At 37.9% G+C, this 9,856-nt stretch overlaps 1 non-coding gene across 1 annotated transcript; it reads right to left on the bottom strand.

Moving 5' to 3' along the window:
• Nucleotides 1–7,388: 7,388 nt before the first annotated feature.
• Nucleotides 7,389–7,496, bottom strand: LOC130953037 (small nucleolar RNA R71). Its single transcript, XR_009075211.1, has one exon. It is a non-coding gene; the product is annotated as a small nucleolar RNA R71 (small nucleolar RNA).
• Nucleotides 7,497–9,856: the final 2,360 nt, after the last annotated feature.

Below are 9,856 nucleotides of genomic sequence, written 5' to 3'. Positions count from 1 at the left end.
CATCACAACACCAAACTTAAATCTTGCTTGTCCCCAAGCAAGAAAAGAACTATGCACAAAGAATTCTCTTAATTGGAATGTATTGAAGAATTGCTTATGATGCCTTAGTGGGTGAAGTGAATAAGTGACAGTGGGGTGAACTCTAATTTGTATGCTTATGCAAGGATTCCAGTGCTCATTAGTCCTCATATTTTGGAAGTCTTAGATCTTAGGACTTCCATTCAAATGATATTATGGAATCCTCTTTATAGATTGTCACCTTGAAGCAGCACTTATTTTCTAGCATTTTTCTTTCTTTGTGGAATTTGGCCTCGACTCTAGGTGTCATGTATCAAAGTGGCTTTTTAAGATAAGCTTTCAATCAATGCTCCCAAACCAGTTGGTCTAAGGTATTAGGTGTTGAAGTACCCCTTAGGATTTACTTGCTCAAGCCTCTCTATTTGATACAAATCCACCACAAGCATTTAACTAGGACAATAACTCTTTGAGTTCCTGTTTCTTTCTTTTTCTTCCAAGTAATTGATGCTCAGAGCCTTCGGCTTGTTCTTTGTTTTTCTTTTTCTTTGGTTTTCTTTTGTTACTACTTCTTGGATCAATAGATGTTTGAGAAATTGCATAATACTTCTCTAAACTTCATTTCCTGTCTATGAGCTCCCAAGCAAGTTTTCACAAACATGCAACCTCAATACACAATCATATAATTAGAACCTCCACTCCTCTTAATCTTTTGCTTGCCCCAAGATTTATAAAATTCTTCAACATGTTTCTTTCAAAAGAATGATTTTTTTGTTGCATTCTTAGAGATATTGGGTGCAAGTAAAATTCAAGATGATAATCATGATATCATAGCAATATGTCACAAATCAAATATCAAATTATGCTTATTCACAAGGAGTAATCACACATGCATACAAAAAAAATAGAAGACAATCATGCAATTTAAAGTGCTGGAAATAAGTAAGAGGAAAAAGGAACTTTACCACCTTGTAGTTCATCTTCATTGTTGTTGCCCTTTTCCTCCTATTCTTCCCCTTCCCACACCAAACTTAGAATGATTGCTTATACTCAAGCAACAATTAAAACAGTGGTGATGGGGTCTATGATGGATCATGAATATCTTAGAATGAAGTGTGAGTATGCATGTGTTTCAGCAAGCAAGATTAAGGATACAATAAAGGCACAAGAGATACAAACAGAGACATTTTGATTGCATTAATAAATGGTGTGCTTGGTACCTTACATGAAAGATAAGTGGCAACACCAAACTTAGTGTGACACTCTCAATTTAGAATGTTGCAAGTACCCAGTGAAGATTGAACATCAAATTGTTGCATGGCAACACCAAACTTAGAATGCAATCATATGCCAAATTATTGAAAGTAAACTAAGCAAAGCAAGAAAATGTTACCTACGGTTGGGTTGCCTCCCAACAAGCGCTCTTTTAATGTCATTATCTTGACATGTTGTTCATGACTTTCTTCCTATTCTTCCAGTTTGTTAAGAGGAATGACCTCAAGAGGAAAGAGGAGTCAGTTAATGCCCCTTGTTTTGAGTACCTCTCCCCAGCAAGCTTTCTTTTGTTGTTAGCTTGAGTAAACATGCTTGTTGGGGTAGGGGTGGGTGATAAACCCCGTTTTGACAGTTTATCTTGTATTGATTTTAAGAGATTTTAATACCTTTTACCCTTATTTATTCAATGAATTAGCATAGTTTTGTGATTGTCTCCTTATTTATGCTCAGATGTGAAAACATGCTTTCTAGACCTTAAAGTAGCTAAATTCAATTCACCTTTGATTCCACTAGATGCCTTGATATGTTTGTTAGTGATTTCAGATTGAAAAGGCTAGGAATGGATCAAAGGAGTGAAGAGGAAAGCATGCAAAGTGGAGAAATCATGAAAAGTCAAAGAAGTTGAACTCGCCAATGGACACGCGCGCGCACCTTGCGAATTACCCCATGGACGCGTACGCATGATGTGTGCGTACGCGTCGGTGTTGGTTTATGATTTTTTAATAAAAACGTGGCCAACGAATTCTCAAGGGTTGTGGGGCCCAATCCCAACCAACTTTGGTACCAAAGATGCTATTTAAACCCAAGGATTGAAGAGCAAAGGGAGATGAGTTCATTCCCACTCATTAGGATTAGTTTAGAAGTAGTTTCTAGAGAGAGAAGCTCTCACTTCTCTCTAGTATTAGGATTAGGATTAGGTTTAGTTCTTAGATCTAGGTTTTAATCTTTGCTTTCTTCCACTTCTATCTTTCAATTCTTTGTTGCTACATTCATCTTCTTCTATTCTTTTGTTGTAATTTTCTTTATGTTGTTCTTATATTTTGTTGTAGATCTAATATTGTTCCTTCTACTTTCTTCCAATTCAATAAAAGGTAATTCATAATAAATGTGTTTCTTTTAATTGTTGTTGTTAATTCATTGCAATAAATGTTGTTAGATTCTATTCTTGTTGTCAATTTGCTTTGCTTTTCTTTTGTGCCTTCCAAGTGTTTGATGAAATGCTTGGTTGGATTTTAGTATAGATTTTGTTTCTCTTGGCCTAGGTAGAGTAATTAGTGACTCTTGAGTTATCTAATTCCTTTGTTGATTGATAATTAGAAGTTGCTAATTGATTTGAATGCCTCTAAAGCTAGTCTTTCCTTTAGGAGTTGATTAGGACTTGAGGAATCAAATTGATTCATCCACTTGACTTTCCTCCATGGTTAGAGGTTAACTAAGTGGGAGCGATGGACAATTTGTTATCACAATTGAGGAGGATAACTAGGATAGGACTTCTAGTTCTCATATCTTGCCAAGAGCTTTATTAGTTGTTAGTTTATTTTCTTTGCCATTTATATTTCATGTCTAAAATCTCAAAAACCCCAAAATAACTCACAACCAATAACAAGACACTTTATTGTAATTCCTAGGGAGAACGACCTGAGGTTTGAATACTTCGGTTTATAAATTTTAGGGGTTTGTACTAGTGACAAACAACTTTTTGTATGAAAGGATTATTGATTGGTTTAGAAACTATACGTGCAACGAGAATTCATTTGTGAAATTCTATACCATCAAAAAATCCAATCATCAAAATGGCGCCGTTGCCAAGGAATTGCAATGGTGTTGTGTTATTGGTTATTGTATATATGTGAATGTTGTGAATATGTTTACTTTTTGCTTCTTTGTTAGTTTTTAGTTTTTCTCTTTATTTGTTACTATTTTTTTTTTGTTTTTGCCCTCTCTTGCCATCATGAATTCTCACTTTGGCTAACAACTATGTTGTAGGTGATGAGAACTTCAATGAGAATGTGTATCAAGGATGGGACACTCAAAGGTGGGAGGAGCCAAATGCATATGATCAATCTTCATGGCAACAACCTCCAGCAATAGACTATGAACAAGAGCAATTCTATGATGCATATCAATCCAATGGCTATGGTGAATCACCTTGTGACTTTCAAGAACCACCACCATATGTCTATGATCCATATCCTCAACATAACTCTCAACCATACTCACAAGCCTCTTCTTACCAACCACCTTCATATGACCCTAATCCATATCCATCCTACCAACAACCATATGAGCCATATGAACCACATATAGAACCACCACAATTCCAACATCAACATTTTCAAGAGCCACCTCCTCCACATTATTACTAATGAGCAGATAATTTATACGCTTTTTGGCATTATTTTTAGTATATTTTTAGTATATTTTAGTTAGTTTTTATTATATTTTTATTAGTTTTTAGTTAAAATTCACTTTTCTAGACTTTACTATGAGTTTGTGTGATTTTCTGTGATTTCAGGTATTTTCTGGCTGAAATTGAGGGACCTGAGCAAAAATCTTATTTAGAGGCTGAAAAGGACTACAGATGCTGTTGGATTCTGACCTCCCTGCACTCGAAGTAGATTATCAGGAGCTACAGAAGCCCAATTGGCGCGCTCTCAACTGCGTTAGAAAGTAGACATCCTGGCTTTCCAGCAATGTATAATAGTTCATACTTTGCCCGAGATTTGATGGCCCAAACCGGCGTTCCAAATCAGCTCAAAACTGCCCGGCGTTAAACGCCGGAACTGGCACAAGAATGGGAGTTAAACGCCCAAACTGGCACAAAAGCTGGCATTTAACTCCAAGAAAAGTCTCTACACATGAAAGCTTCAATGCTCAGCCCAAGCACACACCAAGTGGGCCCGGAAGTGGATTTTTATGTCATTTACTCATTTCTGTAAACCCTAGGCTACTAGTTCTCTACAAATAGGACCTTTTACTATTGTATTCTCATCTTGGTAGCTATCTTTAGTCTTATGCTATCTTAGATCATGGGGCTAGCCATTCGGCCATGCCTAGACCTTGTTCTTATGTATTTTCAACGGTGGAGTTTCTACACACCATAGATTAAGGTGTAGAGCTCTGCTGTACCTCGAGTATTAATGCAATTACTATTGTTCTTCTATTCAATTCAGCTTATTCTTGTTTTAAGATATTCATTCGCACCCAAGAACATGATGAATGTGATGATTATGTGATGCTCATCATCATTCTCACTTATGAACGCGTGCCTGACAACCACTCCCGTTCTACAAGCAAACAAGGCTTGAATGTTTATCTCTTGGATTCCTTAATCAGAATCTTCGTGGTATAAGCTAGAATCCGAAAGGTCTAAACCTTGTCTGTGGTATTCTGAGTAGGATTCAAGGATTGAATGACTGTGACGAGCTTCAAACTGCAGAAGGCTGGGCGTTAGTGACAGACGCAAAAGAATCACTGGATTCTATTCCAACCTGATTGAGAACCGACAGATGATTAACCGTGCTGTGACAGAGCGCGTTGAACATTTTCACTGAGAGGACGGGACTGTAGCCATTGACAACGGTGATGCCCAACATACAGTGTGGCATGGAAAGGAGTAAGAAGGATTGGAAGAAGACAGTAGGAAAGCAGAGAGACGGAAGGGACAAAGCATCTCTATACGCTTATCTGAAATTCTCACCAATGAATTACATAAGTATCTCTATCTTTATTTTATGCTTTAGTCATAAATCATCTATAACCATTTGAATCTGCCTGACTGAGATTTACAAGGTGACCATAGCTTGCTTCATACCAACAATCTCGGTGGGATCGACCCTTACTCGCGTAAGGTTTATTACTTGGACGACCTAGTGCACTTGCTGGTTAGTTGTGCGAAGTTGTGAAATTATGTTTAGACCATGGTATTGAGCACCAAGTTTTTGGAGCCATTACCAGGGATTGTTTGAGTTGTGAAAAGTAGAGATCACAATTTCATGCGCCAAGTTTTTGGCGCCGTTTCCGGGGATTGTTTCGAGTTTGGACAAACTGACGGTTCATCTTGTTGCTTAGATTAGGTATTTTTCTTCAGAGTTCTTAAGAATGAATTCTAGTGTTTCAAGGTGATGTTCTTATCATCACCAAAGCTGATTGATTCTGATCAATTTAGCTCTTGAATGTAATGTCCTGCTGAAGCTTGGCTAGCTATGTCTAATTCCTTTAGACTAAAGCTTTAGACTAACATTGCATGATTCCTGGAATTCTCATTAAAAATATTGATATCTTTATTTTCTGTTCCACTTAATTTTCGAAAAATCCAAAAAAATTACAAAATCATAAAAACCAAAAATATTGTATGTTTCTTGTTGAGTCTAGTGTCTCATTTTAAGTTTGGTGTCAATTGCATGTTTCTGTTATTCTTGCATTTTTTGAATTCATTCATGTGTCTTCATTGATCTTCAAGTTGTTCTTGATGATTTCCTTGTTCTGATCTTTAAATTCTCCTGTCTTGTGTGTTTTGTTGTTTTTCATATGCATTTTCATTTGTTAGTATCAGTAGTATACAAACTGCTAAGTTTGGTGTCTTGCATGCATTATTATTTGATTTTAGTTGCATTTTGATTATTCCTCATTATTAAAAATCCAAAAAATATTTTAATTTGTGTCTTTTCAAGTCAATAATACAGAGAATTGAAGATTCGGAACATACAGCAGAGGAATTACACAGAAAAGGCTGGGCGTTCAAAGCACCCAGTGAGGAAGGAAAACTGGCGTTTAAACGCCAGCCAGGGTGCCTGGCTGGGCGTTTAACGCCCAAAAGGGTAGTGTTTTGGGCGTTAAACGCCAGAATGGACACCATTCTGGGTGTTTAACGCCAGGATGGCACAAGAGGGAAGATTTTGTTTTTAACTCAAATTTTTTTCAAGTTTTCAAAATTTTTCAAAAATCAAATCTTTTTTTTAAATCATATCTTTTCAATCATATATTTTCAAAATCAATTTCTTTCCATTTTCAAAAATACTTGTTAACAATTAATGATTTGATTCAACATTTCAAGTATGTTGCCTTTTCTATTGAGAAAGGTTTAATGTCTGAATCATATCTTTTCTTGTTAGCCAAGTCATTAATTTTCAAAATCAAGTCTTTTTAAATTGTTTTTCAAATCATATCTTCTCAATAATATCTTTTTAAAACTATGTCTTTTCAATCATATCTTTTAATCACATATTTTTCAAAATAGTTTTCAATCATATCTTTTTGATTTCTAATTTCAAAATCTTTTTCAAAATCACTTTATTTTCAAAAATCATCAATCAATTTTTTAAAATGTATTTAAAACCTTTTTAATTTATTTTCGAAAATTTCTTCCCCTCTTCTCACATCCTTCTATTTATGGACTAACACTCCTCCTCAATGCACAATTCGAACTCCATCTTTCTTGATAAGTTTTAATTCTTCTATCTCTTCCTTCTATTTTTCTTATCCTCTGACACCTCAAGGAATCTCTATACTGTGACATAGAGGATTCCATATTTTCTTGTTCTTTTCTCTTTCATATGAGCAGGAGCAAAGACAAAAGCATTCTTGTTGAGGCTGACCCTGAACCTGAAAGGACCTTGAAGCGAAAGCTAAGAGAAGCTAAGGCACAACTCTCTGTAGAGGACCTAACAGAAATCTTCAAAGAAGAAGAACCCATGGCAGCCAAAAACAACAACAATGCCAACAATGCAAGGAAGGTGCTGGGTGACTTTACTGCACCTACTCCCGACTTCTATGGGAGAAGCATCTCTATCCCTGCCATTGGAACAAACAACTTTGAGCTTAAGCCTCAATTAGTTTCTCTAATGCAACAGAATTGCAAGTTCCATGGACTTCCATTGGAAGATCCTCATCAGTTTTTAGCTGAATTCTTGCAAATCTGTGACACTGTCAAGACCAATGGGGTTAACCCTGAAGTCTACAGACTTATGCTATTCCCTTTTGCTGTAAGAGACAGAGCTAGGATATGGTTGGACTCACAACCTAAAGAAAGCCTGAACTCTTGGAAAAAACTAGTCAATGCCTTCTTGGCAAAGCTCTTTCCACCTCAAAAATTGAGTAAGCTTAGAGTGGAAGTCCAAACCTTCAGACAGAAGGAAGATGAATCCCTCTATGAAGCTTGGGAAAGATACAAACAATTGATCAGAAAGTGTCCTTCTGACATGCTTTCTGAATAGAGCATCATAGGTATCTTCTATGATGGTCTGTCTGAACTGTCCAAGATGTCATTGGATAGCCCTGCTGGAGGATCTCTTCATCTGAAGAAGACGCCTGCAGAAGCTCAAGAACTCATTGAAATTGTTGCAAATAACTAATTCATGTACACTTCTGAAAGGAATCCTATGAACAATGGGATGAATCAGAAGAAAGGAGTTCTTGAGCTTGATACTCTGAATGCCATATTAGCTCAGAACAAAATATTGACTCAGCAAGTCAATATGATTTCTCAAAGTATGTCTGGAATGAAAGATGCACCAGGCAGTACTAAGGACGCTTCATCTGAAGAAAAAGCTTATGATCCTGAGAACCCTTCAATGGAAGAGGTGAATTACATGGGAAAACCCTATGAAAACACCTATAATCCTTCATGGAAAAATCATCCAAATCTCTCATGGAAGGATCAACAGAGACCTCAACAAGGTTTCAACAACAATAATGGTGGAAGAAACAGGTTTAGCAATGGCAAGCCTTTTCCACCATCTTCTCAGTAACAGACAGAGAATTCTAAGCAGAGCCACTCTGACTTAGCAACATTGGTCTCTGATCTAATCAAAACCACTCAAAGTTTCATGACTGAAACAAGGTCCTCCATTAGGAATTTGGAGGCACAAGTGGGACAGATGAGTAAGAATATTACTGAACTCCCTCCTAGTACACTTCCAAGCAATACAGAAGAGAACCCAAAAGGAAAGTGCAAGGTCATCAACATGGCCGAATTTGGAGAGGAGGAAGAGGCAGTGATCACCACTGAGGAAGACCTCAATGAATGTCCACTGGCCTCCAATGAGTTCCCTAATGAGGAACCATGGGAATCTGAGGCTCACACTGAGACCATAGAGATTCCATTGGATTTATTTCTGCCATTCATGAGCTCTGATGGGTATTCTTCCTCTGAAGAGGACGAATATGTCACTGAAGAGCAAGTTGCTAAATACCTTGGAGCAATCATGAAGTTAAATGAAAAGTTATTTGGTAATGAGACTTGGGAGGATGAACCCCCTTTGCTCACCAAAGAACTGGATGACTTGTCTAGGTAGAAATTACCTCAAAAGAGACAGGACCCTGGGAAGTTCTCAATACCTTGTACCATAGGCACCATGACCTTTAAGAAGGCTCTATGTGACTTAGGGTCAAGTATAAACCTCATGCTTCTCTCTGTAATGGAGAAGCTAGGGATTTTTGAGGTACAAGCTGCAAGAATCTCACTAGACATGGCAGACAATTCAAGAAAACAAGCTTATGGACTTGTAGAGGATGTTCTGGTAAAGATTGAAGACCATTACATCCATGTTGATTTCATAGTCCTAGAGACTGGGAAGTGCATGGATGAATCCATCATCCTTGGCAGACCCTTCCGAGCCACAGCAAAGGCTGTAATTGATGTTGACAGAGGAGAATTGATCATTCAAGTGAATGAAGAATCCTTTGTATTTAAGGCTCAAGGATATCCCTCTGTAACTATGGAGAGGAAGCATGAAGAGCTTTTCTCAAAACAGAGTAAAACAGAGCCCCCATAGTCAAACTCTAAGTTTGGTGTTGGGAGGCCACAACCAACTTCTAAGTTTGGTGTTGAACCCCCACATTCAAACTCTAAGTTTGGTGTTGGGAGGTTCCAACATTGCTCTGAGTATTTGTGAGGCTCCATGAGAGCCCACTGTCAAGCTACTGACATTAAAGAAGCACTTGTTGGGAGGCAACCCAATGTTATATTTATCTATTTCCCTTTGTTATTTTATGTTTTCTGTAGGTTGATGATCATGGAAAGTCACAAAATCAATTGAAAAGGAAAAAATAGAATGAAAAACAGAAAGAAAAACAGCACACCCTGGAGGAAAACCTTGCGGCGTAAGGGCAGAAATGGGCATTTAACGCCCAGTCTGGCACCATTCTGGGCGTTTGACGCCAGAAAGGGGCACCAGACTGGTGTTAAACGCTAGGAAAGGGCAAGAAGCTGGCGTTAAATGCCAGAAATGGGCACCAGCTCGGCGTTTAACGCCAGAATTGGCATAAAGAGCATTTTTGCTTGCCACTTGGTGCAGGGATGAATTTTCCTTGACACCTCAGGATCTGTGGACCCCACAGGATCCCCACCTACCCCACCACTCTCTCTCTTCTTCACCCATTCACCAATCACCTCAACACCTCTTCCCCAAAAACCCCTCACCTATCAAATCCCACTATTCTCTTCACTACTCACATCCATCCTTCATAAAACCCACCCATACATGACCGAACCCTACCCCTCTCTCCACCCCTATATAAACCCATCTTCACCCCTTCATTTTCACACAACCTAAACACTACTTCT

This window comes from Arachis stenosperma, chromosome 9 (assembly GCF_014773155.1).
Source record: "Arachis stenosperma cultivar V10309 chromosome 9, arast.V10309.gnm1.PFL2, whole genome shotgun sequence".
Taxonomy (NCBI): Eukaryota; Viridiplantae; Streptophyta; class Magnoliopsida; order Fabales; family Fabaceae; genus Arachis; species Arachis stenosperma.
Note: the sequence above shows the minus strand (reverse complement) of the source record. Positions and strands in the feature narration are given on the sequence as shown.